The sequence below is a fragment of the Meriones unguiculatus genome, chromosome 19 (genome assembly GCF_030254825.1).
Source record: "Meriones unguiculatus strain TT.TT164.6M chromosome 19, Bangor_MerUng_6.1, whole genome shotgun sequence".
NCBI lineage: Eukaryota > Metazoa > Chordata > Mammalia > Rodentia > Muridae > Meriones > Meriones unguiculatus.
In genome coordinates, this window is record NC_083366.1 from 34,904,062 (window position 1) to 34,928,834 (window position 24,773).

General features: G+C 39.6%; 1 protein-coding gene and 1 non-coding gene across 26 annotated transcripts in view; one reads left to right on the top strand and one right to left on the bottom strand.

The window, feature by feature from the left end:
- Sugct (succinyl-CoA:glutarate-CoA transferase) overlaps positions 1–24,773 on the bottom strand; it is a 707,647-nt gene that overhangs the window by 490,673 nt on the left and 192,201 nt on the right. The window lies entirely within an intron of this gene.
- On the top strand, positions 11,679–11,810 carry LOC132649425 (small nucleolar RNA SNORA17). The gene has a single exon (XR_009587856.1). It is a non-coding gene; the product is annotated as a small nucleolar RNA SNORA17 (small nucleolar RNA).

Consider the following 24,773-nt stretch of genomic DNA (forward strand, 5'->3'; position numbering starts at 1 on the left):
TGTGACAAGTAAATGCCTCTGCCCTTCTCACCAAAATCCATGGGAGACAGTAGTCGTCATCATTAAGACCACACATGAACCTACACTTGGTGGTGTTTACTCAGGAGTCCAGAATGTAAGCTTAGAGAGTGAACTTCCTCCCATCCTACGTAATCAGGATAAAGCAAGGACAGAGGCCCTTCTGGATGGAGGGAGACAGGGAAGATGCAGGGAGGGAAGAAAGTAGAGAGGTAAGGAAGGAAGGAGGTAGGGAGCGAGGGAAGAAGGAGTTTTATTTTTGAAACCTCTAATGTAGTCTTATTAAAATGCATTTATGGATTCTTACCCTAACATGTACAAGCCAAAAGTGAGGGGTTTTTTTAAGTGGATTTTTGGTAAAACAACAAGAAGAAAAGCAGACACAAATCAACATCTGAAGAGCATGGTATGCTCCACTGTCTCTGAACTGGCAAATTGTTTTAGGATTATTTCTCTACCTTAGTTTTGGCTTTACTGTCACAGTAGACCCCTTCTTACTTAAAACAATTGATTTCCAGACCACATCATGTGAGAAAAAGCAGGCATCTGAACTTCTCCTGCCACTCATACACAAAGCTCCTTCTCTATCACCTGTCCCAAAAATAAAATCAGATGACACCAAATGATCTCTACTGTTGTCAAAACCCCAACAGGAGAGAGCAGAATCACCAGATGTCTAAGTATATGGATTCTAAACCCACCCTCCCAACTGTGTGACCTTAGCATGATATCTAAACTCCACATCCCTCGGTTTCTCTGTTGAAAAGGATATTTCTATTTCATAGAGTGAACAGGAAGGATGAAGGGAATTACTGTTAAAAGTGCTCACTAAATGTATTCTCCATGAAAGAATTTGTAATATTTGAGGAAAAGAGGAATAGGAAGGGGAAGGAAGGGAGGGAGGAAGGAGAGAGGGAGGGAGGAAGGAAGGAAAAAGAAAGAAAAAAATTATTAAAATTAGCATCTTGGAGCATTTTGAAGGACCAGTAGAGAAAACGAATCGGAAAAATTGTTAAGGGGCAAGAAGCCTTAGCAAGACATGACTACCTGAACAGTTGGGATAGGCTTTCCCCTAGGGTTCCCTTTTTGTTCAAATTCTATACACTCACCACATTGCCTACTTGTCTTGATTTATAGTTCTTGTTATTTCTGATCTTATGTAAACTTCCCTTCTAGGAAGAGGGATTTCCTATTTTAAGTTATTAAACTAGTTTCCAGCTAAAATCAGAACTTGGTCATTGTGAGTCTATTTTCCCTAAGGCTTAATCATTCCTTAGATTAATTGAACGGGCAACTCCCAGACGGCAAAATTGAAAGTGCAAGCCCGGAAAATAATTAGTCCTTAACCTACCTTTCCAGAACTCCTCAGTTTAATTAATCGTTCTCTGCTTGAACCCAGGAGTATCCTGAGTAAGTTAATAAATCAGTAGCCTCTTGTATTCTATTTGGCTTCCTTGTCTCCCTGCCCGGTCTGGTCTATAGTATTCAGTATTTCCACTGCATGAGATTACAGAGCACACAGGGGCCAGAGTCCTTGTCTAGTCATCTGAAGCCTATCTCTACTGCCAACTAGTATATTACAGACCATTCAATTTTCCATCATCACTACAGCAAATTTTAACTATGTCTCTTTTTCTAGTTATTCTATTTTTAATTTAAAATACATACTTTCTCCCTTCCCTTTCTTCCCTCCAATCCATCCCAGAGCCCACCCATGCTATCTCTCACGTTCATGGCCTCTATTTTTTAATTGTTATTACACATACACACACACACACACGTCATTGTGTCCCCATTTTATAGTACTCCATTTAAATCCCTTTCACATATGTATATATTTTAGAGGGCTTTACAGTAGAAGATAGCCATACAACTTTTAAATGGATTTTATTGTTAATTCTCCCTCCCTAGAGCACTTCCATTACCTTGCTGTCCTTCCCTCTCCCCATTTAATCCTCCTATTCTAGTTTTCCGTTTATCCCTTTATATCATTATAGTCTATTTCACAACAGAGACTCTTAATGTTGAAAATGCCTCCATAAGTTTTGCCTAAAGGCCCATTGGTGAGAGACTGTCTTGATTAATGATTGATATGGGAGGGCCAGGCTCATTTTGGGTGGCGCCACCCCTGGTTAGTTTTCTGGGTCCTCTCAGAAAGCAGGCTGAGCAAGCCATGAAGAGCAAACTAGTAAGCAACATTCCTCTGTGGCTTCTGCTTCAGTTCCTGCCATGACTTCCTTTGATGATGTGAACTTTAAGCCAAATAAACTGTTTCCTTCATAAGATAAAGAACACAAAGTGAAAATACATGGCAACTTCAAAGGTGAATCGGACTGATCTTTACTGGGTACTTTTACTATCAGTCCTATCTACTTCAAACTCATCCTAGCTCAGGTGCAAGAAGCGTTTTCCTCTTACCTTATGCCACCTGTAGGCTCATAGCCAATCTCTAGAGATTAGGTTGAAGTAGGATGAGTACCTAAGGGTCCTGAGACTTTAGGTAATTAGCAATGAAAGGTATCACAACAGCAAAAAGTTACTGAAATACATGCAAGTGGGGATGAAGCCTTTTCAAATGTTAATGGGAAGTCTATGTTAAGCAGTTCATAATTTAAAGAAAGCTTAGTGCCAAGCATGGTAGTGTATACTTGTAAGCCAAGCACTGGAGAGGTGGACATAGGAGGGCTAGCCTGAACTACACAACCTAAGGCTGCAACTGTTAACTCAGTGGTTACAGTACTTGCCTGACACGTTCAAGGCTCTGGGTTTAATTCTCAGAACTTACTGCCGATAAACAAACAAATAGAAACAGAATGCACTCTTTCAACGTGACGGAAAAACCTATGACACACCTACACACTTCACAGTGAAACACTGAATCATTCTTTTCTAATATCAGTAGGAAGGCAAAAATGGTTTTTCTGATCCTTTGTACTCAGCTAATGCAATAAGGCAAGAAAAAGGAATGAATTGTATACACTTTGAAAAGTAAGTAAATTGATGTGCTAATTTCATTATTCTGGCCTCTAGAGATAAGCACATGCAACAAATGAGTTTGAATGAGAGACTCCTGAGTTGATATAAAAATTCTTTTCTTCTGTGCTATCTTTTATGGTGGCTGGATTGGCCTTCCAACTTCTTTTCATCACCATCATGGGCCTGAGAACAAAAACTCCTCATTTTAGATCCTTGTCAGAAAAAAATGGTTCTGCTGACACAAAACTGTGTCAAGCTGCTCTGTAAGCAGCTCCTTTCCTGGACCTTTCTAGTTTTATGACATCACAAGTGTCTCGGCCCAACTAGATGAGAGTTGCTCCTCATTTATAAGTTCTAACTTTTTCCTTGCACCTTCTTTTATACCTCAAATTTACTCAAAAGTTAGGCTTCTGGTTTTTTTGTTGTTGTAGTTGTTTTTCTTTGGGAGGAGGGTTTGGGGAGTATTTTTGTTTGCTTGCCTGCTTGTTTTAGCCTGCTTTCCCGTTTCTTTAGATATAACTCAAAATCTATCTAGGAATTTACATTACAAAAATGTAAATTTGTAATTTACATTACAAAATTTAAATGAACACAGTGAAAACTAAGGTACTACACATTTGACAAATAAATGTAATGCTGTGAGTTCTTCAATCCCTGACTAGTGAATCATAATCAGCTCATTATTTATAAGCTTCCCCATTATTCTGAGTAACAATGTAGACCTGAGTAATATTTTACTTCTGGGTGCATTGCCCTCACTGTGCTGGCATTGGACTAGCAGTCAAAAGCAAATTATTTTTTCAATTTGACCAAAGCCTAGGTTTTCAAAGAGGATTCAATGCAATTCATCTACTCTACAAGAGCATTCCTTTATTGTTTCATTCTTTGTTCATTGCACATAACTCTCAAAGACTCTTCCAAAATACCTTCTCTAAAGACAAAGCTAATTAAACCAAACATTTCTCCCACTCGGTTACAATTTTTTCATCGGTAGCAATTCTCATTGTAACAGCATTTAAATGAAACCTTACATTTGAAGACATTTATTTGTTGCTAAGACTTCATCTCTACTTAATCAGAATGACTACGAATGATTAGTCACAAAACAAGACCCTATTTATTAAGTGATCTGGAAATACAATTTGGGTATATATACGTGTGTGTGTGTGTGTGTGTGTGTGTGTGTGTGTGTGTGTTTAAAGGAAAGGAAAAGAGAAAAGCTACTGAAGAATGTATTGAACCACTGTGTCACTGCTCTGGTCAGGTCTTGTTCATCTTTACCAATGACCTTCAGAGAGATCATCTATAATAAACCTCATAAATGTCCACCAGCTAAGTCAGAATAGTTAGCAACTGGTTTCCATACAGCATTGGTTACTCATTAAGATATGAAACCTATGATGTTTCTGAACAGCCCTTTGTGGAACAAGAACCTGTGATATGAAGTAAACCCTCAATAAGAAATTACAAGGCAAAGTTATGTTAGGTGGAAAACTGTTCATTTGCACAGGAACTGTCCATCATATCTGCATGAGAACTCAAAGTGAATAAATGAATATAGAATGGGTCGTCAACAGTAGCAGTAACACTGTCCAACTTAGCACACAGATCATTGCATCCTCAAGATCAGGAAAACTCTAACTTCTTTCTCCTCCTCATTATCTCAGGAATTTCCTTATAGTCTATACATGCATCTTCACTCATGTACTTGACATAGATTTCTACTTATATGTAAAATTTGCTTATTAAATATAATTCAGAAAGCTAAAATATGGAAATTTACCGACCAGTTTATTTTTAGTTTCTCTGTGAAAAATCTTCTGGAGGAAATAAGAGGATTCTCTTCCAACTGTTTCAAGAATAAAGAAGACACAGCCCTGCTCTACAGCTGTCTAGGAGGAAAAATGTCAAGGTCACAAATAACAAAAACATAAGGCAAAATGAGCTAAGTGCCATTAGAGAGGTATATATGCAGTGCTTTGGGGACTCAAAGGAGATAAATATCACATCTACTTGGCAAGATCAGGAAGAATATGTGAATGAGGAAATGTTCGAGCCAAACTTTTAGGGATGGATGGGATTTTGTCTGTAAATGGTGGCTAGAGGACATTGTAAATACAAAGACCATTAGAAGGAAAGTTCCCACCCACAGAAAAAAATTCTTTCAGGGACAGCACATGCTCCTTAGCTGATGTACGTATCTAGAAGTCTAGTAGAAGCCACCACTTGAAAGGACCAGTCTACCCACATTTTGGTATAAAAATGTGGGTATCACATCGAAGTTCCTGGTGATGAGATATGTCCATTGTTTAATTTTAACATTATTTTAGTATTTGCAGTTTTAATTTTCCATAACATCAAATTTGTTAAAAGGGAATGTAAAAATCAGGAGTTCTTTTTTTTTTCTGGTTATATAAAGACAAGCAGTAAAGCCAATGAACCATTTTTGTCTTTGTCCAATAAAAAACTAAGGAAAGGATGGTTTATATTTTGTAAAAGTGGTAGAATAAAGTAATAAAAATGATGAAAAGCAAATTAAGTCACTACTTAATAGTCTCTCGAACAGGTGCTTGAATAGACATCTATACATGAGTTTACAGAATTAGCCAAAATAAATAATGTGGAGATCAGTGTTAAACACATTTGTATGCATGTGGTTTTTCTCCATTCTCCGGAGAATTCACATTTTAGTCTTGCTGAAATCCCATTATTAATCTTACTGTTACCAGAATCAAATGGAAAGTAAGTGCACTGAAGTGTAATGACTGAAGCTACAGGAAAAACATTTCTTCCTCACAGAACAAATGCTTCCATTCAACTTGAGGACCATTTCAGACAGTCCTAAAGGCAGCGTTTATGAACACAAAATAATGACTGGTTAATTTACCTCTAAATAGCAGTACTTTTAAAAGCAAACACCCATAGTGTTAGAATTTTAAAAATTCTGTAAAATATATTGCTCCCAAAACATCTCCATTTTACAGATTAAAACACTAAGTCTCAAAGAAAGCTAACTGAGCCTCACATGTTGGCATTGTAATATGGCATTTTGAGTCTCTCTTTTTGCCAATATACCTGAAATGAGTCTTAAAAGGAAATGTAATTTCTTAAACAGTTCTCTATATTTTTTCATAATGCAAAAACTGCTTCTTTTAATAACAGTCTCACTATGAGGGCATACTCTACTTTTCATGTGTTTAATATTCTTCTATGATTTCCTTTCACAAAGCAATAATAAAATGATCTCTTACATGGTCTTTGCATTAATCCTCTAGAGTTTCACAATTCTTGCAGAGGCTATTGAACAGAATCAGTGTTTCTTCAAGTTTTGCTCTGCCTGTGATCTATGGTATGCCTATGCTAAAAAGATTCCTCCTATATGTGCTAAAATATTTGAGTAAATTTCTCATTTTCATGCAGAATATCAACTTTCTACTTGTATCTTAGGGACTTCAAATCATACTATTTCATCATTAAGTAATTCAGCTCAGCTAGGCCAACTCCTCCACCATGGACACTCTCCTTACACACACTCTAGCCTACACTAAGTCACTGGCAAGAGCAGGAAGATGGGTAAGGAGAAGGTGGCACAGCCTAGAATTGCTAGATAACTTTCAAACGTCAATCTGCACACAAACCATGTGGACATCTTCTGGAATGAAGATTCTGACTCAGCAGAGCAGAGCTGAGACTCACAATCAGACTCCTTAGGCTGGAGAGAGGGCTCTGCAGTTAAAAGCACTGTTGTACACGCAGAGGACCTGGCTTTGGTTCCTAGCACCAAACAGGGGATAACAAACATCCATACCTCCTGTCTCAGGGTATCTGATGCCCTCCTCACACCTCCAAAGGCACCAAACATGCATGTGGTGTGCATGAACACATGCAAGCAAAACACTCTTACACATAAAATTTTAAAATCTGTAGGAGATAAAATTAAATCTCTCATTAGCTACCGGAGATTCATTCCTGTGCTCTTAGTTCAGAATTACACGAGTATCAAGAACTTGTCTAGACGATAGACTCTGCAATAAACCGAAACTGCTGATGACATCGCATATAAAAAAGTTTTTCCTCTATTTTCAAATGGCTCTGGGGGACAGACTAAAAAACACTTTATTTTGTGAAAATTGTACAAAATTCAAATCTATGTGTCCATAAATAAAATTGATTATGTCATTCACAGTAAATAAGATGTGGAATCAAACTAAGTGTTCACTAGAGAGATGTCATTAATAACTTCGTGCTGCATCTGAAGGCTCTGGAAAATAATAACGAACAGCACAGAAAAAGAGTAGAGGGATGGGAAGAGATCATCAAAATCAGAGCCGGAGTTAATTAAAAAGAAATGGAAAAAGTTACAAAGATTCAATAATATGAAGAGTTGGGTCTTTGAAAAGATTAACAGGATTGACAAATCTTTTGCCAAATTAACCAAAAGAAAGAAACGGAGAACCCACATTAGTAAAACCAGAGATGAAAGGGGAACTATTACAACAGATACTGAGAAAATTCAAAGAATCATGATACACTTTTCAAAGAAATGCTTGCAAACCAAATATGTGAGTACACTAAAAAGCATAAACCATGATCAACTCAACTTTACCCACTGGTGGAGGGATGGTTGAACACATATAAACCAGTATAGGCAACACACCACAGAAACAGATGCAAGAATAGAAAAACAACAACAACAAAAAAATGATAATCTGACTGTACTCAGAAAGTTCCTTTAACAAAACCCAATGTCTATTCATGATTAAAGGCCTTGAAGAATCTAGATATAGAAAGGATATGTCTCAAAATAATAAAAGGCAATATGCAGTGTGTGTGTGCGCGTGGGCGCACACATGTGCAGCCATCTCATTTAGGCTCTCTCTTCATGTAATGTCTGGCTTTGGGTCTCTGCATCTGTTCTGATCTGCTGCAGGAAGAAGCTTCTCTGACAATGACTGGATAAGGCATTGATCTATGAGTATAGCAGAATATCATTAGGAGTCATTTCATTGATTACCCCCACCCTTTTTTTAGACCAGTAATGTTTGGATTTACCCTAGGTCTCTGTGTTCCTATTTGTGGAGTGAGCCTTAAGTCAAATCAGATATTAGTTGGCTATTCCCATAACTTCTGTGCTACCACTGCCTTAACATATTTTGTGGGCAGGACAGACTGTAGGTCAAAGTTTTTGTGGATGGATTGCTGTTTCTATTTCACTTTTGGTAGCCTGCGGAGTACTTTCCTGCACCAAAGGCACTAGAAAATGTACAGTTAGAGGCTCCATGCAGGTGCCAGATGGACACAGTGTTCAATGAGTTGTGTGGGTGCTGTCCTTGGCAAAGGCAACGGGCAGTGTCCTCTGTCAGTTTGAGGAGGGGAAACTATTGTCCTAGCAACAGCCTGCATTCTTTGGGTATTTCATTTAACTCCCCCACCCCCTGGCAAACAACTCAATTGAATGTAACCCTGTCCAATTACTAAATGCCTCCTTTGGTTGTAAGATGGCCAGTTGAGACTCCTCACCCCTCCCTTATTATTAGGAGACCTCATTAGTATTGCCTACATATATTTTAGGAAGTTTCCGCTGTATTGGGTTTTCATACCACCCTTCAAATGTCCCTCAATTCTAGCTGTCTCTCCTCACATTCTTTCCCTCAAAACCATCCCTCCTCCTCCTCATTGCCTGATCCTCCCATGCCTGCCCCCACCCACCTCGAGTCCACCCATAAAATCTATTCTACTTCTCCCTCCTGGAAGAATCCATTTGTCCACCCTAGACTCTTCTGTGTCTAACCTCTCTGGGTCTATGAATTGTAGCATGGTTACCACTTACTTAATGTCTAATATTTACATATAAACAATTCACATGTTTTTCTTTCTGGGTCTGGGTTACTTCACTCAGGATGATTTTTTTCTTTAAGTTCCCGAGTTTCACGATGTCATTTTTAACAGCTACGTAATAGTCCACAGTATAAATGTACCATGTTTTAATTATCCATTCTTCTACTGAGAGGCATGTAGGTGGCTTCCAGTCTGCGGCTACTGTGAATGAAGCAGTCACGGACATGTTTGAGCAAGTGTCCTTGCACCACCTTCGAGACGTTATCTAGACGTGGAAGTGTGGGTGGAAGGGAATCTGGGTCACTCACCAGGATGGGGAGATGGGCAAGCTCCACACCCCAGCTGGAGCTGGGAAAAGAGACTGAGCGGTCAGGCAGGAGGCTGGTCAGTCGCCAGGCTGGAATAGTGTGCAACATGAGAGACTAGAACTGGACCTGGGAGTGTGACGACGGCACAGGCAGGCAGGGACCTGGGCCATTTACCTGACCCACCTGGCACAAAAGCTGCAAGACTCCAGCAAGGCTTCAGAGTTACTAGAGGGCCTTATTCAGTTTTCTTCAGGTAGTTTTGCTATTGGCTCAGGCCAGCCTAAAACTCAGTGTGTAGACCACGCTGGCCTTGAACTCAATCCTCCTATCTTAAGCTCCTACGTCTCAGGAATACAGCCTTAAACCACTGTGTACAGATCCCAGACGTGTGTTTCTTAAAGTCCTCAAGTGGTTAAAAATGTAACTACTATGACCCGTGGATGATTTTTTCCTATAGAAAACAAAAAAGAAAACTTTAAAACTAAATTATTTTTAATTATCCACATTCCAAATAATAATTGTCCTGTGTTTACTTCTGTTTAGAACCTTTGCTAATTTAAAAATATTTAATGCTCTGAATTGTGTTGCTTCAAATGACTTATATTAAAATGGAGTTCAATTCCAAAGCCAGAGTTCCCTCATTGTATTATATGATCTCCATTTTCCTAAGTAAAATGCACAGCATTAAGAGCATGCCTATTAAGCCAGCTTCATCATTTTTTTTTTCAATGCAGTTTATTCAGGAACATTGAACAATCCTCGGACCCCGGGGAAAGCCAGCCCACAGCTTAAATAGCCTCTGGGTAGCCAACCCAGGCGTGCCACGGGGGCAATGCAGATAGGTCCACATACATGGAAGCAAGCCAGATCCTCGGCCTTAGCCAAATGTGGAGTTGTTCGTGACAGAGAGCACTCACCATCGGGAAGGTGGAAGGCGGAAACCAGCTCCATCTTTAAGGCATAGCATTCCGCAGCTCTCTACAGTTCCCCCTTTTTGTTTTAGACGCATCAGGCAAGAGTAGAGGTCTGATCTCTGATATTAGAAATAAATTGGGACTTTGTACAGATGTTCATTTAGGTGTCATCCACCCAAAGAGCATCAGACCCGTCCGATACCTTTTTCTCAGAGGCGGGACCTGGGGCATCAACCCGCATGCAATCAGACATGCTCTTCTCTGGGTCCAAAGCGGCTGACCCTGAGTGCAGTGCTTAGCCTCGCATCCTGAGCGTAACATTTTAGCTTTTTATGGTATCCAACCATGCTTGGGGAGAATGTCCTGCTTCAATGGCTGTAAAGGCAGCTTCATCATTTTTAACTACTGCATTTTTCCAGCAGTGTACAAAAGGAGGTAAGATGAACATAGCCCAGGTGTACCCTCTATTACTCAATACACTTAACTATTTATTTTTTGAGTCTTAACATTGTGATGCTTTTGAATCCATTTTTACTGATCTTTTTTTCCATTTTCAATTGAAAACACTACCTATAGACAAGGACAGGACAAAACTGCACAGTAAGCTCTAACTAGGCCATAAGTCCTTATGTCCACATTTGCAGAGGTGATTTCTCTCTGAGATTTCAGCTAGTTGCTATATGCCCTTTTTAGGCAGTGTTCCCTTGAGGAACTAACTTTTCAATGCCTCATACTGCTCAACTGTAAAATGGGGATGAAAATGTCTGTTTCAGGAAGGTTTGAGGAAACATCAAATTATAAAGCACAAAGTTGTTAAGACGGTGTCTCAACACATTAACATATTCCTTTCATGGTACTGATGTTGGCACTCCATAAGCATTATACCCGTCAATCCTTTAACAAACCTGAGCAGTGTACAGTATGATCATACTCTTCCAACAGAAGATTTCTTTAAACCACAGCTCTGATTATCCCACAGGACAACTTTAGTAGATAAACAGTAATTGGCACTAACCAACGGATGTTTGACAAGGAAAATAAACCCCAGTGCCCTGAGACATCCATGGTACGCAATAAGCTAATTTCTCAAATTAGAAAAGAACATTTGTAAGAGAACCGAGAGACACAGTCACTCAAGCAATTTTTCTGCATTCTGTTTTTGTTCAGGCAAGCAAACAAATGACAGTATAGCCCCACACCCCTCTCAATTATTTCCTGACTTTGTAGTTTATGTGTCTTGTTTGCTAAATTATTAAATTCACATTTTTCATTGTAAACAGAAGTTTATACAGAATTAAAGTAGAATCGTTTGCTTATTTAAAAAAGTGATGAACTATTTTGTTTGAGTGGTATGGTAATTTATTAAGATACAAGTTAGCTTTTTGGTCTCCCTGCTGTTTAACAACTCAGAAGACTGATCCACTAGTTAACAGTTTACATGTCCTATTCTGTCTTCTTCTATCACACGCTTTCTTCTGAGAAAACAATCAAACCTTCAGCAAACATTCTGTCACTACAGTGTGCTCCTGCTTCCGGGACCAACGCGGAAGTGGCTGAAAGGGAATGCCCTTTCCTTACTATGCTTTTCCAAAAGCCTAGTACAGAGTTAAAAAGAAACCGCTGCCCTGCCCCTAGAAGCTCTGCAAGTGGGGCTGCTGTGTCACACGTGCATCAGCAGGTGGCAGAGAAGAGAGATGCTATCTCTATACTCAGTGTTCTGACCTATGAACATCTGAATGGTTAGCAGCCTAACGTTTCTTCTGAAAAAAGTGAGTTTGAAATGGCCACCAGTCCAAAGTGTGTCTGTGAGTCTCTGCATCTGCTTCAATCCCCTGCTGGGATGACTCTTTTAGAGGACATCTGTGATAGGCTCCCATCCTGTTCCCTCTCTTCCATTGCATCAGGTATCTATTCTGTTTTCCCTTCTGAATGAGAATTAAGCATCTTTTCTAGGGTCCTCCTTGTTGTGTAGCTTCTTCAGGTCTGTAGATTTTAGTATATTTATCCTATATTATATGGCTAATATCCACTTATAAGTGAGCATATACCATGTGAGTCTTTCTGGTTCTATGTTACCTCATTCACGATGATCTTTTCTAGTTCCACCCATTTGCCTGCAAATTTCATGATTTCCTTGTTTTCAGTAGCTGGGAGTATTCTACTGTGTAAATATACCACAATTTCTGTATCCATTCTTTGGTTGAGAAACATCTAGGTTGTTTCCAGATTCTGGCTATTATGAATAAAGCTACTATGAACATAGTTGAGCAAATGTCCTTGTTGTTTGGTAGAGCATCTTTTGGGTATATATGCACAGGAGTAGTACGGGTCTGAGGTAGAACTATGTTCATAGCAGCTTTATTTGTAATAGCCAGAAACTTGAAACCCAAATGTTCCTAAACTGATGAATGGATAAAGAAACTGGTATATTTACACAATGGAATACTACTCAGCTATTAAAAACAAGGAAATCATCAAATTTTCAGGCAAATGGATGGAACTAGAAAAGATCATCCTGAGGTAACTCAGACAGAGAAAGACACACATAGTATGTACTCATTTACATGTGGATATTAGCCATATAATATAGGATAACCACACTACAACTCACAGAGACAAAGAAGCTAAGAAACAAGGAGGGCTCAAGGGAGGTTGCACAAATCTCATTGAGAAGAGCAAATTGAAAAGACAGGGAAAGTGCTCGAAGAAAGGGAAAAGGATAAGAGACAGAGTGCTGAGGGAAATGAGGGTGGGGGTCTGATGCAGAGAGAGTTGGGGAGAAGGGAAGGAGGACAGAGGGCATGCAGAGGGAAGAGAAACTGTGGCCTGAGACATCTCTTGACAGGCTGGAGACCTGTCTGGGTAGGATTCTGGGAGGATATGGGGGTGACTCTAGTGGAGAACCCTATTAGTGGGGGACATGGAGACTAAAGAGGCCACCCTCTAACCAGACAGAACTCCAAGCAGAGGGAGGGGAATACCAACCCACCTATAAAAACTTTAACCCAAAATTTACCTTGCCTACAAGATATGCAGAGATAAAGACAGAGCACAGATTGAGGAAATGTCCAACCACTGCTTGGCCACACCATGGGAGAAAGCTAACCTCTAGCACTATTAAGGACACTCTGTTATGTTTACAGACAGGAGCCTAGCATAGCTATCCTTTAAGAGGCTCCATCCAGCAGCAGATCAAACTAGATGATGAGACTCACAGCCAAACACTGAGTGTTCCACTAGGCTTGTGGAAGAGTAGGGGGAAGGATAGAAGGACCTGGGGGGAATGAGATCTCCACAAGAAGACCAACAGAGCCAACTAACCTGGGTCCAGGGGAGCTTGCTGAGACTGGGAGACTGAACTACCAAAGATCATGTATGGACTGGACCTAGGCCCCTTACTATACAGGGTGGACAACTCGATCTTCATGTGGGTTCCCTAGTAAGGGGAGCAGGGGCTGTCTCTGACAAGGACTTCTTGGATGCTTTTTGATCACTTCCCTCTGGCAGGGATGACTTGCTAGGGAGAGGATGCACCTACTCCTCAGAGGCCTTCATGTGCTGGGATGGGTAGGTTGGGGTTGAGGAACTCCTCTTTTCAGAGGGAAAAGAGGGGAGGTATATGGGGAAGATGGAAGGAGGGTGGAACCAGGAGGAGTGAGGAAAGCAATGAAAAAAAGAAAGAGGGAAGAAAGAAAGAAGAAAGGGTTAATGAAATTTCCAAAGCACTTAGTCATTTAATCAATGTTTGCATTCAAAGAAGATGGTCTCTGAAAAACTTATTCTTCTTTTTTTTAATTTTGAATTTCAAATTTATTTTTTGTACTAGTAGTATGATATTCCATTATACAAACATACCATGGAAAAACTTATTCTTAAGTGTTGAATCTAAGTTAAATTTGATCTGTGTAAAATTTTAGCTCTTCATCATTTAATAGGGATTCATTGGTTTAATTAAACAGTATTTTCATTCCTAACTTCTTTCTAAACCTTGAAGCATATTGGATGCATCTAGATGTTGGGTTCCTATAAATTTATCGTTCCTTGAATTGCTGATTTTCTTCCTTTATGAGAGTGAGGTACCTGTGTTCTGCTGATATCCTAAAGAACTGATTACACTAACTACTAGGAATTTAACTTGCCATGTTTTTCTTAAATCATACACATTTACGGAAATCCTCATTTCTCTAAATAAAATGTGCCCTACCTTTCATGTTTCCTGTCCCAGCAAACAGAACTCATGACATCTGCCTTGAAGGCTAAAACAAAATTTGAGGAATTCTGACCTACACCTTCATCATTTACATCCTCACTAACAAGTGCTGTGCAGGTCTTGTGACTTCCAACTGCTTCGTGGCTACTGAGACTCTGTACTCCTCCCCCAGGATTGCCAACACTTCCTCTCAAGTGAGTGTACAGAGCTCCTGTGTCTTTCCCTCCTTCCTTCCCCTCTGTCTTGTCTTGCCCCACACCATCAAAAACACTTTATTTCTACATAAAATATTGTTTGTGAACCTAAAACTTTTCAGAGAGGGATGAGGAAACAGCTCAGTCAGAACCCACTGGGGAGCCAGAAACGAAGATCCTTGGTGATGCTAGGTTAGTTGAGCCCAAGACTCATTGGGAGACCTTGTCTGAGAAAAATAAAATGAATAGCACTTAGAAATGACACCTTACCTTGATCTACACACACACACACACACACAGGGAGTGGGTAGTCAGAGGTTCCCTTAGGATAGTGTCTATATTGCACATATATATGCAGTATATGACAAAGGCCCTTAAGAACCTCCTCAGTTGCTTCACCAGCTCCCCTCTTGTTGGTCCACTTCCTCATACTTCATTGACCTTCAGGTTTTAATTCTTCTAGGAAGTTTTTCTCAAGTGTTCCAGGGCCAGAAGAGGTCCCCCTGGCCTACATGCATTCATGGCACTCGCACTGTTATTTCATCAGTCACTAGCGAATTTTCTCCAGCTGAAAGAAGCTCACGCAGAAATTCGTTCTTCCTCATTGATTCTGTACTTGCTAAGGATAGGTACGCAGAGCTTGTGAAAACAAAGAACCAATGAACAAATAAAAGAAGGAATGGCAACGGTTAAATTTTTTCTCGAACATCCCAATAAAATTTTCACTACTACTTTTCAAGCACAGTTAGACTACAATAAAAACAGTGGCTTTAAAAACCATACACACACATGCACAGCAGACACGCAGGCTATCCTGTGACTAGGAAAATGCACATTTGTGAGTAGTTACTAATAGCTCTGTCCGTAATGAGTTTTGCATTATGCAGTGACAACAGTCACCTAGTCATCTTAAATTAAGAAACATTACAGTAAAATATGTCATTTAATGTAAATAATAGCTACCATCACCATTCTCTACGCTTTGTGCTAAACATGTGCTGTCTCATTCAAATCCCACAACCGAGCTCCGAGGTAGATCATCTGCGAACTTTTCAGAGAAAGAAACCCAGACTCAGCATGGGAGACAAGCGCCTGTCTACAGCCCCGAGGTCAGTTAGGAGGGCTTTCCTCAGGACAGCCCTATCTGAGCGGTGCTACCTCCACAGTTGCACCGCGAAAGGAAGAAGTTTAACCCGGGTGGTGTGGCACCGCTACCATGTCTGGTAAAGGCTTAGTCTAGCGAACAAGGGGACTATGCGTTACATCTGCTACACAGAAATGCCTCTGAGAAACAGCTCCACACCCAAGGTGATACTTAAAAATGTGCTGAGTCCTTTGAATTCAACCGAAGAAAATGCAAAATTATGGTGTTAAAACAGGCCTATAAGTAAACCAGTAGGGCCCCATAATTACTCCTATTGTGAGGATAAGCAAGAAACGTGGAAGTACACATCATTGTGGATATATTTAGTGTACATATTAATCAAGTACAGGATCATAACACAAAATTCACTGTTGGAAAAATCCTATTGCAAATGGCTTCCTTGGCTTGAAGTTGTTTCCTTGATGAAAATTGTTTTCTCTATACAACTTAATGATCTAACAGTAAAGAACACTGTAGAAAAAGTCTAGAATGGTTTATTTGTTACACTTTCTTTGTATCAGAATTATCAAAAATAACATGATTCATATTACAGTTATTATGTCAAAATGATTTAACAACTATTGACAATTCTTCATGCTTCTTAGGGAAAAAATTTTTCCCATGGTGTCAGAATGAAGAGGAGAGCTGTGACTGAGAATAAGGGTGAATTAATCACAGTACATTCCATACATGTACCTTTGTACATAATCATACAAAATAAACTAGGAAAAATAACTTCTTACTCTTTTTAAACTAAATGCAAAGAATTCCCTTTATACTTAAGCTCCTATATAGCATATGGCAGATAGCATGCTATCATGTACTTTCCTCACCCAGAAGACCATCCCAGGTTTATCAGGATCCAGAAATCACCCTCTATTCGCTTACTCAAAAGAGATTTGGTGAGCATGTGTACATGAGGGACTTAGCAAGAAACAAGAAACTTAAGGCTTCCTATGCCTTCATATGCCAACTCTCAAAAGAAGACCTAGTTATTATAATTTTTAGGTCTCAAGCTGCTATCCAAATCAAGCCTGGTTAGTTTTTATTTTGGTCTGACCCACAAGCTAAGAATAAAATAAAATATTACATGAAAAATGTATTACATGGCACATGAAAATGGCATGAAAGTCGACTATTGGAGTTATATATAAACTTTCATTCAAGCTCAGCCAAGCTCATCTGTTTACACCGACAGCTGCGTTTGCACCACGTCAGCAGAGGCAAGCAGTTGTGACAGAGACCACGAGGCACCTCTGTGCATATTGCTCTGCACACCTGCCAACACAACATTTATAATCCAGCCTTTCCACTGTCACGGAAATCGCCATGCCACAGTTTTATGTTACTACAGAGCACACCTGAAATGTCTAAACAAGAGGAGAAAAGTAGACTTAAAATGCCCTGCTTTTAGCATGCACTGGAAGGTACATTGCTTTGTTATTAAATTAGAGGATGAATCATTTTATTTATTATGTGGTGGCGCTAGAACTGTAGTAAAGGAGATGATATGTGGCATGTTAAATAACATCACAATATTTCTAACTCACAGGGAAGGAATGTCACAAAAATTACAAAGTCTAAAACAACACAACCGCAGCCAAAAAAAATCATAATTGATTTACATGATAACAAATGCACAGCCAACCTAAATTTCTATGTGGGTCATTTTATCTACAAAGCTAAGAAAATGAAGCCATTTAGCAATGGTGAGTTACCAAAATCATGTATTACTTCAGTAGCTGAAAAAATGTGTCAACAGAAAACAAGCATATTTAACATCCTGGTAGGGAGAGTTGTTCAGTTACAGACATTAACTCAATAATCAAGGAAAGGTAGGTAGGACTGGGAATGCAGGTCACAGCTACAACTTGGCCTACCATTCCCCAGGCCAAGGATTCAGTTCTCCACACTTGAAGAGGGAGGGCCAAGGAGAGAGGATCAAAGAGAGAACAGAGGGCCTAATATAATCCAGACTGGCCTCAAAGCCAGGCATGGGGTGCATGCCTTTAATCCCAGCTCTCTGGAAGACAGAGGCAGACGGCTTACTGTGAGTTCAAGGCCAGCCTGGTCTACAAATCGAGTCATGACAGCTAAGGTTACACAGAGAAAGCCTGTCTTGAAAACAAAACAAAACAGACTGGCCTCAACTCACTACTTCCTGATCTTTCTGCCTCCACTTGTCACATTCTGTTGTTCCAGGTCTTCATGCACCACTGTGCCTGGCTCAGTGTAGTTTTGCTCTTTACATAAAAAAAAAAATCAGTGCCAGTTTGGAAGTGAAAGAAGAATTCATCTCTACAAGACAACCTACAGATAAGAATATCTTTTTCAAAACTAATATGGCAGGCTTTCAGAACCGATCTGAGGTTTGTGAGGCGAAGCATGATTAAGCCAGGTAGTGTTAGACAAGTGCTTCAAAGGAAAAATATTGGGCTCACAGTCCCACCCTCTTTCAGGATCTTAATGCCCACTGGTTTATAGGAACTTAGTGAAAGCAGATCTTTCAGATCTTATATATTCTGTTCTTAGCTTAAATAATTTTATATATAAAATATATATGTATAAAATAAAAATATGTTTTATACACACACACACACATATAGTGCTCATGCTTAAATTCTATTTTATTTGAGGTTCCTTAAAGCCTTTCCCTTCCAACATCTTAACCCTAAGTAGGAGAGGGAAGGTTAGTGGGGAAAGGAGGCACAGACCCCATTACTTCTCCCACTGTTTAGGATTCTTTTAAGGCTATATCAATCTCTGTCAACAGCAAATGCAGCCAGCGGTTTCCTCCAAGCCGAGGGGCCCTGAAGCGTTTCTCTTGTCTGTGTACCCCAACCGCCACACCATCCATCTCTGATCTCCCCAAACTGCCACTTGCCTCACGCCACACTGCACGTCACTCTTTCTCTTCCTGGGCTCTCATATTTATATCCTCAGAGCCCTAGACCACACCCTTGTCCATGCTGCAGGAGGCAGGCCATTGTAAGCTGTCAAAGGCCATGCCCCATGCAAAACAAATATCAGCTGTGGTCAAACTAAAACCCAATTAAAATCCCACACTTGGGATTCAAACAAAAACATATTTACATACCTAACTGAGTTTACAAAGAAACCAAAACTTCCATTACAATATGACGTTTTATTTTTCTGATTGTAAAAGAAACACCTGTGCACAGTGGCACACACCTGTATCCCAGCACGTGGGGAGGCAGAGGCAGGCAGATCTCTGTGCATTCAAGGCCAGCCTGGTCTACAAGGTTAGTCCAGGACTGCCAAGGCTACACACAGAAACCCTGTCCTAAAACAAAAGAAAGAAGGAGAGAAAGAAAGGGAGAGAGAGAGGAAGAAAGAAAGAAAGAAAGAAAGAAAGAAAGAAAGAAAGAAAGAAAGAGAGAGAGAGAAAGAAAGACAGAGAGAAAGAAAGACAGAGAGAAAGGGAGAGAGAAAGAAAGGGAGAGAATGAGAAAGAAAGAAAAAAGAGAGAAAGAAAGAGAAAGTGAGATAGACTTGTGCATATTGAAACTGTATAAAAATCACTTGCAGCCAGTCCTGAAGATACCTGATAAAACAGGATCAGATGAATGGGGAGGAGGTCCCCCCCTATCAGTGGACTTGGAAAGGGGCACAGTGGAGATGAGGGAGGGAGGGAGGGAGGGAGGGAGGGACTGGGAGGAAATGAGGGATCGGGACACGGCTGGGATACAGAGTTAATAAAATGTAACTGATAAAAAAATTTAAAAAATAAAAAATAAATTAAAAAAAAATCATGCAGTACTCTCAACCTGAAAGACGAAGATGATTTTTAAGGAGCTGTGCAAACAGTCCCGTGATAAAAGCATCTGCAGCGGGAGCATGGAGACCAGAGTCTGGATCCCCAGCATCCAAGCAAAATTTAGGGCTGGTAAACCTGTCATCCCAGTGTTCAAGAGACAGGGCAAGATGACTAACTAGCCTACATGAATCAGAGACTTTGGGGTTTAAGTGAGACACCCTGACTTAAAATATAAGGTGGAGAACAACCGAGGGAAAGATATACCTGGCTTCCAAATGACACCTCTGGCTTCCAAATGCATACAAGTACACAAGTATATACAAATACGCAGACATGAAACACGCATACATACACACACAGAAAGAGAGACAGAGAGAAGAATCCTTCTAAAATGTTGAGAAAACATTCAGTTCAACTTAGGTAGAATATACTTTACATGTTAAGATGTACTACATTTTCAAAACAGTTTACTGGGTTTTATTTATTTATTTGGGGGGATGGAAGGGAGCACAGGCCTCAGTGCATACAGGTCAGACAAACAGACAACAAGCAGCCAGGTAGCAAGACAAGGAGCTTTAGGGGGAAAGTATACATGCCCAAATTATCAGAAAAGTCAAACTTAGGTTCATTCAAAAGAAAGACAAAAAAAAAAAAAAAAAGTCAAAAGGAAGAGTTGTGCCTTTCTCACCAGGCTTCTGAAAGTTGGGCAGACCTAGCTCAACCTCAGGGTGGCTCCTATGGACTGGGCTAATAAACAGGAATTCTGGGGATTCTGGGAAGGAACAGTACAGTACCTCATTTAAAAAAAAAAAAAAAAAAAAAAAAGGATGCCTATTTTTAACATAGCAAAGGTAAACCTATCTTCCTAGGGATGGTCCCAGGGTCAGGTGATTGACCAGTCCCAACTGGAACGTGAGGTTTGCATCCAAGCCAGAGATTCATCCTCTTGAACAGGAGATTTTCCTGCTCTAACACAGTGAATGCTAGAATGATAGAGAGGCCTCCTGGCTGTAATCAGCTACTTGTGAGATGTGGTACTATACTGAGACATTGCTACGGAAGACACCATTGGGTTTCTTTCTCTGCATATTCCCTGAGTCTAATGTAAAGATATCTAGAGAGAGAATTTGATGTTATCATCCATAGGTCAATCAAGAGCACTAAAGAGAACTGAGAAAGTCAAAAGCAGATAGAGGTTGGGAGAGGAAAATAATCATAGAGGAATGGCAGTTCCATAGAGAAGGACCAGATGCACAGGACTGGATGGGAGGCATAGAGGGTAGAGGGTGCCAAGAAAAATCGTAGCAGCAGCAAAGGCTGGACAACTAACAACAGAGGGAAATCCTTTTGGTATCAAGCTCTTGGCTAAACACTCCCCAGGATTTCAACCCACACATGATTATGAGACCTTATAATGTGGAAATCATGACTCTTAGCAACAGGCATATGCATTTTGCATTGACTCAGGTTTGACACTGAACCTTTTATCCTATCTATTGGGAAGTTATACCACAGAATATATTCTGGCTCCTGCCCTCTCCACAGATTTTCATGAAGATAAAGGAGGTTGTCTTGGTGACTAAATAAATAAGGAAGCAGGCTCTGATTAGCTCTTTGTTTCTAAGATTGCTCTCCAGAAATTCATGAATTCTGTCTACTGCCATTGGTAATACTAGAATCTGGGTGGAGACTCTGAGCCACTTTGGAGTTATTGGAAGAATTTTTATCAGTGTGTAGAGTCTATGATCATCATTATTACGTTAGGAAATAGGAACAGTGAATGTTCCATATAGACACAAAACTTTTTATATCAACGGCAACCCTCTTGGGAAAAGGCTGACAAACTGTTTTGGAAAAGGGTCATATATAATAAACAACTTAGGATTTGCAAGCCACGAGGAAAAGTTGAGGATGTATAAATATTTACATATGTGCAAACAAATTTCACAAAATTTTAATTGATGAAATATAGTACATTTTTTTAAATACAGATTTTTTTGATGAGAAGAATCAAATTATTTGGGGAAGATAATATTTCGCTTCATCAGAATCTACTGCTAATATTTCTCTCTTAATGCCTTTCTGTAGTAAGAATTTATTCATCTCATCTTTGAAATTTCATTTACATGGCAAGATGCTGCCCACCAAGCCTATGACTGTAATTCCACATATTCATTGCCTGCAGGACATGTAGGCTTTATTAGACTTCTCTGTTGATATTTTCCTTCCCATGTCAGTACACTCTGGATTAATCACTCTCTTTTGAAACTTAGGTCAAGACTCTTCCATTTCACAGCAAAGTAAGTTTGAAATGTAAGAATTTCTCTCACATTTGCCCCAAGATTTGAGAAACATTCTGTCATCTGGGCTCAAATGTATCTGCTCCAGATGAAAATGGAAATAGCAATTTCACTTTCTGTTTTAGCTTTTGAAACCAAAGAGTATATGCAGACGTCTGACATTATTTGTGATTAAATATTTTTGCTAATAAAAGACATTATGGTCATACAATACATGTAAGTGTTGTTTTGCTATGTGATTGCTAATTAAATTCACTAAAATTAATTACCAAGCCGTAAAAAAAACTAATTTCTAAAGCTATTCTATGTTTAATGGAAGTGGCTGGAGGAAGATCTTTCAATTCAAAAAAATGTTATTCTTGACTGTGATCTTTGATCTTAATACCACAGCGACAGTTTATTCAGCTGGCATTGAACCCTGTAGTAAGAGCACTGGCCTTCTGCTTCTGAGAAAACATCATGAGAGACAGTGCTGATCATGTTTATGGTTCATGCGATAACAGATACTGCTGGAGCTATTACATCATAACAGTGACATTTTGACCTTGCATGCAAAATGGTTTCAAATATTCCCTGAAAAGGACCTGCTAATAAAGCAAATGCAGTGCACAATCACAGAATTTAAACACTACAAGTTTTAGTATATTAGGTCTGTGACTGCCATTTATGACTATCCTGTTCTTTTTAACAAAATTCCAATTGTTCGATTTTACCAATACCAGATGCTGGGGTGAATGCTTGTTAGCTCAGAGAGGCAAAGAAAGCACTCAGCTGACCTTCCTCCTCAGCTGATGTCTCAGAAGGACTGCCCCCCTCCCATGCCATTTCAGACAAACTCCTTCAAACCGAATGTCCCTTCCTTTTACTTCCTGTATGTCTCTCTATCCTTCCTCCTAACTTCCTTTTCCTCTCTATGTTTTTTTTTTCTATCCTATGTTCACTTTCTGTTGACTGGTTTCCTGCTCCACCTCTTTCACAATGGTTGACTTTATTTAATCCTGTTTACAACAGTGAAGCAGAAAGCTCTTGGATTAAAGATGTGTGCTAAGGCTGAGCTACACCACACTTATAAAACGGGTTTTTTCAGTCAATAACATGATCTCAGGGTTCACGGGTGTGATCAAATATCGTGCAACATTTCCCCCTTTTGTCTAAATAAACAGGAAAGGTTTTAAGATTTATTTGTTTATTTTATGTCTGAGTCCTCTTTCTGCATGTAGACCTGCATGCCAGAATAGGGCACCACGTCCCAGCATAGACAGCTGTGGACCACCATGTGGTTGTCGGGAATACCGCTGAGCCATCTCTCCAGCCCCACGCTCTCACACAGTAAAACTATTTATAATAATGAAGCTATTTCTGTCACACTTTCCACAAGGTCCAGCTTGGTTATAGCTTGCAGTCTTAGAATTAAGTAATTTTGAGTTCAAAGTTCTGTAAAATGTTCATGTCAGTCTCCTATGAACTCAGAAATCTGAATGCCCTGAGCAGTTTGTAGTCCAAAGCTGATCTTTGTGTGGTGTTTGTCAACCTAGTGGCAAAGCTGCTTAGGTAGAACAAGACGTCAACCCACTGTTTGTGCAGAACCTGGTGGCAGAAGAGGTATGGGGCAGTTTTATATATAAATTCAAGGTTTCACATTTATTTATTTTTAGATAACAAGGAACATACACTTTGAATTTCAGCCTGCCTTTCGCAAGTGGCTTTTAAATTTAAATCACTGTAATTCTTGTGTGCCTGCCTCTGTCTTCCAAGTGTTGGGGTTAAAGGTGTGCGCCTCCCAAGTGCTGCAATTAAAAGTATGAATCACCACCTGGCTATGGATTGCTTAGAAAAGTTAGTCTCATAGGACTGTCCTGGTTCCCCATTTCCCCTTACTTTTTAGGGGAAGGGGTAAACTTTCAAGTTTTTTGAATGTGTAATCTATCATTCTTGCTGATTTATTCTGAATTTGTTCCCTAGCAAAATATAATATTCAAGTCTTAAACATAATGCCAATTTGTCCACTACTTTATTTTTTTTTCTGTCTTGCCTGTATGAGCTACATAAAATTTACATCTTTGCTAAATTTTGCTAGTTTTTGCCATTTCCAATCATGCCTCCCATGACCAGGTATCTTTGCTATTTTATCTCCCATTTGGTGGTTTTCTATTTTGATGACCATATAGCTATACTCTTGCACACATACACACCATGAATTAGAGAAGACGGAGATTTTCCTTTTGCTTTCCTCATTGTTTGTCTTACAGCCAATAGTACTGTACTGACTTTGCGGTTCCTTCCTCAGGATTGGTCATTCCATTCCCTGGGCTATAGGCTGCCACTTTCCATTAGTGTTGATTGCATCAATAGTTGGTGAACCATCAATAAGCCATACATTAACCAAATGCTGTGACCATTCCATCAGTCCCCACAGTTTAATAGGTATCTCTCTTAAGGGAGGGGTGGACAGTTCAGACAACTAAGTTATTTCCTCAGTGCAAGAAAACACAGACACCTTTGTTACCACATCACTGTCATGAAGGAACTCAGAGAGGTGTCAATTCCACTATAATACCTTTCCTTGCATGAGTAGGCCTGTGAAGGACTCTGCCTTCAAATGGGTCCAATCCATCATTATAAGGGGCACCCTTATGGCAATAAGATGGTTGGTAATAACTTAGTATAAGGTTCTCCAGGCCTCATAAAATGTCCAGGTAAGTTTGTCAAAGAGAGAATATTTATTCTCTGTAATTATGGAAAGTGTTTTCAATAAAAGCCAACAGACAAATGTTGGTGGGCTCCTTTTTGCTTTATGAAGAGTCCCCAGTTACCAATTAGCCCATAAATATGATATCCATAATTAAGGGAGCATCTGATTCAATAGTGGTCAGATTGCATGCACGAAAATGAGATTACCAGCAGTTGAAGAAGCTGCTCTTTGTTCCTGTGCCTATTGGGAAATAGCTACCTTTATAGTAACACTGTAGAGCATTTTTGTAATAACCTGTAAATATGGTATGTGATTTTTCTAATGTGCAAGTATACCAATTAAAAGTTGTATCTGAGTTTTGTCCTTGAGTAGTGGGATTAAAGGGATGTGCCACCACTCCC